Consider the following 6,000-nt stretch of genomic DNA (forward strand, 5'->3'; position numbering starts at 1 on the left):
GGAATGTGGCATAGAAACATGGGAGGAGCCTGGTTCCCTGGAGCCATTGCTAAACCCACTGGCCTGGACTGTTACTGCCAGTCTTCTTCTTATGTGTGGCATATGTACCTTTAGGTTTTTAATCCAGTACCAACCATGTGTTCGATATTTTGCAGTTGAACACTCCTGATTAATACAATAATCTTAGGTTTGCAAAAGTTTACAAAACTTTAAGCAAAACAAAGATTCTCTGCCATAAATATGTATTCAAGAAAACCTTAAAAGCCTTTCAAGTATACAAAATTCCAGTTATCATCTCCAGTTGAGTAACTTTTCACTTCCTTCTTCTATCTTGGGAAAGGACACCAATCCTCTTATAGTGATAAAGAAACCAGTGAATTCAAGCTAGAGTTGCATAATTCTATTGTTTTTATAACTCTATCTGCAATGTCACTTGCTCTCTCACTAATTCTATGTGCTAGTTCCAATTCTTTTTTCATGTCTAATAGTCCCTCTCTTTTCCCAGCCGTGGTTGGCTGCCATCACAGAGGAATTTCATGATATGGTCCAGCTGTAGCCAGACACTAACGCAATCCAAGCTTTGTTTGGCAATAAGTAAAAAGACCAAGCCTAGCCATTTTATAGACTGTGAAACTGGTCTTGTTTCCTTAAGTCAATAAAGTCTTCCAATGTGCCTACAAACAATAAGTAACCTTATTCCTCAACCTTATTTCCACCAACCTCTTGACAGCCTAGGCCTCTGAGTGTAAATACCCTAAGTGCCCTACAAACAGTTCTCTTTTAAAGGACCTTTGCATACGACCATGATAGACTTTGATAAACGTTCTCTTTCCCTACTCACAGATTTTACATAAGACCACAGAAATCTCTATTGATTTTAAATATCCATATTTTATTCACATAGCTGTGGTTTGCATAAGTTATCTAATATATATATATTTATATACACATATTTTTAGCTTTTTCTAGAGGAATAAAATTTTTAGGGAAGAATATTCTTGAAGTAAATATCACATTTTTAAAAAATTTATGTGCTATTTAAGTAAAATCATTTTATGTCATGAGTGGTCATCTCCAGCCACATCTGTGATTTTCAGCACTGATATGATATTTACAGCAATTGAGCCACACTTCACTTTCATTCAGTCAGAACCCAGCAATGTTTGATTATTTTCAGGTTACACCCATAGAGGTGATTACTTATCCAGCAACTATATTTTCATCATTAAACCTCAGAAATAGTTCACATGGCTCTTTACAAGCAACATATATCTGTTGACAAAGAAAAGTTAATAAAATCATTGTTATACCAGTGTCTCAAAAAAAATCTTCAATGAGACAAGGTTATTTTAATGGTAGAATATTGGAATCAGAATTGGGCTGAGCAACAACAAAAAAAAAGGAGTAGGAGGAAGAAGAAACGTGAGTCTTGAAGACCACAACTCTCCTATGTAAGATATTTCTTAAGTTAACTTTATCCCAGAGCCTCAGATACACTCTTCTACTCCTCTGGATCCCAGCCTCCTCCCCTGAGGCTCACCAGGATTCATGACCTAGTTCTTCTCAGTTCCTCCCTGTGTGGGTTAATCCCTCTCCAATTGCTACAAACTGAAGAGCATCTGAAACTATATTACAGTATCCTTTGTGATTCTTGCTGGATGACTAGAGAATTGTATAGTCAGTTAACAAGGACCTAAATAAAATCAAGTGGTGAAGTAAATTAGTTTCAATCTCCACTTAAACATAGGATTCTGGTACTGCTGTGCAGGCTGACTTCCTGTGCAGAAAGTCTTTCAACTTGGCTTCAGCCAAGTGTGTGCCCTGAACATTTCTTTTGCATGGGGAATTGCATGCATTCCTGCCTTGTCCAAATGTGGAAGTATAGGCTTTTTCCTATTTCTGTCATCTCTCTTTGCTCTGCCATCGTAGGTTCCTACGACTCACCTCTATCCTTCAGAATTCTTTCAACCCACTAGGTACATGTCTGGTTTTCTCAAGAGCGCTCTCTCACCATGCCGTGGGCTCTCTCTATATCCCAGCAAACTTTTAGCCAGAGAATAAGACATCAACGTCCCACCCTCTTATAGGCATCTTTGATCTCTACGACTGAATTCTTTAAGCCCTCTTCAGTCAGATAGGGTAAGTAGCGGATGGAAAAAATTCTAAAGGCTCTGTACCACTATTAATCCCTTTCATTCTGTCTTCCCATACGTTACTTCTCTCTTTCACATGGATTGATGAAGCAGTGGGAATGAGGGTCCCAGGGCCAATTTTGATATTTTCTAGTAAGTCCTACATAGACGACTCTAGCACTTTTCCATCATTCCTCCATTTTAAGGTTCCCACTGAAATTCTGAAACAAAAAGGAAACCTACCACTCAAATTCATTGTATACTTAAAGAAGTTAAGAAATTACATGCAGACTTAAAGCCTTTTTAAATCTAGGTTTTGAATTTTATAACATTAGTAATTTGAATGTTGAATTAAAATTTACTTAATAAGTGCTTTTCTATCTGTAAAATCACCTTCCTGCAACATTAAAAATAACTCAGAAGATCCTTTCACTGCTAGAAATTCCTTGTGCAATCCCCCTCATTCCCCGACCCCCAGGATCAGCTTGCCTAGGAAACAGACTGAGGTGAACCCAGAGTCCTCCTGAGTTCTCTCAGACATTTCAACACTTATTTGATGGCTAACTACCCATTGCCTTGCCTTTGCAAGGGGCCAGCACAAAGCCCTGAAAATTCCTCCCAGCCCAGATGCTACTGCTTCTTCCTCACTAGCCCACCACAAGATCTCAGTTCCCCTTGAGGTCTCAACCATAGTTCACATCAACTAATTCTTCAATGTGCGAAGCTTTGATAAAGTTGATATAAAATATGCCTTCTTAAAATGTCTTTCTCAAGGAAAAAAAATCAGCTACCCAGATATTCTGTACTGTTTCAGGCTCTCAAATTATTACCCTTTCCGGAACCTATGCAGTCAAAATACTGACATACAAAGGTCCGATTTACTCTTCACTCTGATTCGAAGGTGGGAAAAGATGTCTTGGCCAAATAGAGGGCTTTCATCCTCAAATTGTAGGTCATTGAGAGACATGGAAATTACAAAATGTGTTTTATTGTGCTTTTAAGTGGTAAGTAGTAATAAATGTATTTATTTATTTAACAAACATTTGTGGGGACACATTCCTATGTGCTAAGCCCTATGTTCAGTTGAGGGACCCAGAGCTAATGGAGTTGCAGTGCTATAGGGTGGCATACACATGTACATAAATATGCTGGATTATTTACTGTGATGCTAACTTCTTGCTGTTTTTCTCACATCTCAACTGGAAATTCAGTTGAAATAATTTTCTTACTATTGCTACTTTTATAGTCTTAGAAAATTATCAGTGGCAGGGTAATTGGTCATCCTTTTTAACCCACATTTTTCATTAGGAGTCTAGAACCATTGAGAAAAACTGCAGCTGGAGTGTGAAAAGAGGAAAGATAACTGAAGACCATGGAAAAAAACAATGGTTTAAGGTTGGGGGGTTTCCGTGAATAATACCCAATGTCTTTCTCACCAGAGGAGGAAAAGCTTTGGTGGGAAATGATGAGACCATAAACCCCTGGTGAGAGAGTTATAGGTTCGTATTAGACACTAAGAAAATGGAGTTGCCTACTTGGAAATAGCCATATGCCCTTGAGAAGCCCAAAAGGGCTCAGGAAATGGGTACTTGCGTGAATGGCTGGCATGACAGAAATCCTTCTACCTTTCTCAGATAAGCATTGGGTGCTTGTATTATCACAGGCATGGGGAGAAGCTTCCCAAAGCAGAAAGGAGACTGATTTAGTTTTATACTCTCTCAAGCAAGGGTTGATCTAGATTGATTTTAAAAATTAAGAAATTCAGTGTTTTCTATACCTGCCTCTTACATAGGAAACTTACTTCTGCCACTCAAATAAATATAATAAGGCATATGTGCCATCAAAGAAACATATGTGAAGACAAATAAGAAGAAATGGTAAATCTTTCTAGGGAAATAGGAAGGCGTGGTGAAAGGGAAAAAAATAAAGGATTTATATCTCACATATTTCCTAAGTTGCTCCAGTCCCATAATATTCATGTCCAATGTCTGAGTCACATGCTCAGAAGTATGTTGGCAGGGTTCTGCCAGCGGACTTATATCAATTAAAACAATGCCTTCTAAAATGATTATTTCAATTTACTAATAGATTAATTTATTCATGAATAAATTTTTAACAGCTTAACCTAAACAAAGAAGTAACAGTGTCAATGTATTGGGTCTAATCAAAGAAGTAGTCCAAGACATCTGTTGTTCTTATAATGGCACCAAGTTAAGTAATTGCTTTCTCTACTTTCATATCTGATGATAGGGAGGTAGGTAGATAGATATTAAACTTACAAGAACAGATACTACACTTGATCTTAGCCAAAAGGTAGAGAAGTGCTGTGAGAAGCTAAATAGATAGATAGATAGATAGATAGATAGATAGATAGATAGATAGATAGATTGATTTACAGGTTAGGCTGAAATTGAAAAGAAAATGCACTGTTCATATGTATATGTGTAATTGTATGGGTGTCTATGTTTGTTTTGAAGAAGATTAAAAACAAAATCACACAACCGTTAACAGTGGTTCATTTCGGGAATGGGAAATCCATCTGGAATTTCTTTTTCTTTTCATATTTTTATATTTTCTTTGTTATTATTTTACATATTTTAGTATTATTTTCTTATGAGCTTTAATTTTTTCCTTTTTGGTATTTATTTTGCCATCAGCATGCTCACAATAGACATCTATTACCTGATGATTACACAAAGATAAAAGTTGTATTTTGTATCTCTAATTTTGAGAGCAGACCACAGGGAAGGAAAAACTTCCAGATGGAGAGTCTACGCTCAGTAAAGACTCTAGAAATATTAATTCTTGCAGAGTGAACACATAAGATAAGCTATGGAACTCAGAAATATCAGCATCTATAAAGTCTGTGTCAGTCATAAAGACCCATTAAAATGGAAGATTATTCTTAGGATCTGAATGCAGAGCTAACTAAGAGTCCACATTCATCCCCATCTCATAACTTTCTACATCTTCCCTTCACCTGGGGATTCTCACAGGGCTGCTACTTCAGGTCACAGGGGGCTCAGCCAGTTTTAACTTCCCTAGCTGCCTATGCTAAGGCAATCCTGCTGTCCTTACCCAGACAATGCTGAGCATATTCCTTTGGATTACCTTCTTCACAGTGAATACCAGAGTCTTACATCAGCTTATTTATTTACCTTTCTGTGTATTATTCAACACTGTCCACCAAATGATAAGTGGCTGAGGACTGAGGTTGTGTCTGACTTGTGCAACGTTGCCTCACCAAAGCGTGGTTGGTACACCTCTATATAGACAGCATTCAAGGTATTTTTTGAATTAATGACTGAAGTTGGTTTTTAAAAATTAGCTTAAGCATTTGTCAGGTACCAAAGCTTTTGAATATTTAGAAACCATTTGTTCCAGGAAGCCAGTGGATTCACTGATCATTCAACTCTCTGTTTCTGTAACTGAATACCTGCTACTCTACTAACTCAGAGTGCAAGCCAGTTCTCTTTTTTTCCCAACTAATCTCTTTTTTCCCAATTAATCCAACTGTCTTGCAAGAGGAAATGTCAATATCCTACTTGCTTGTTGCTGAAATAAATGAAAAATGACCTGATGAACCAAAAGGATTTTCTTCTCTGCCATTTTCTTTATCACCTCATTTTAGCAAGACTTACTGTTTTTGCCTTTTATTTTTTCCTTTACAGGTACTTTTATAAATTCCTAACCTCATAAAGTTTTAAGAATATTAAAATGTTACAAATTCCATTAAATATCTTGCAAACAATATTTTTGGTACAATATTTTATCTTTTCAAATTCTTTAAGTATATTATACAAACTTTGGCACTGATGATTTGGCTCAGTCACTCCATGGGCATAAATTAACATATCCTAACTATATT

The 6,000-nt window shown here is 36.8% G+C and overlaps 1 pseudogene; it reads right to left on the reverse strand.

The window, feature by feature from the left end:
• Window positions 1–4,245: 4,245 nt before the first annotated feature.
• LOC119472352 lies at window positions 4,246–4,458 on the reverse strand (annotated as a pseudogene).
• Between the last annotated feature and the right edge of the window lie 1,542 nt (window positions 4,459–6,000).

This window comes from Cebus imitator, unplaced genomic scaffold, assembly GCF_001604975.1.
Source record: "Cebus imitator isolate Cc_AM_T3 unplaced genomic scaffold, Cebus_imitator-1.0 Scaffold95, whole genome shotgun sequence".
NCBI classification, from domain to species: Eukaryota; Metazoa; Chordata; class Mammalia; order Primates; family Cebidae; genus Cebus; species Cebus imitator.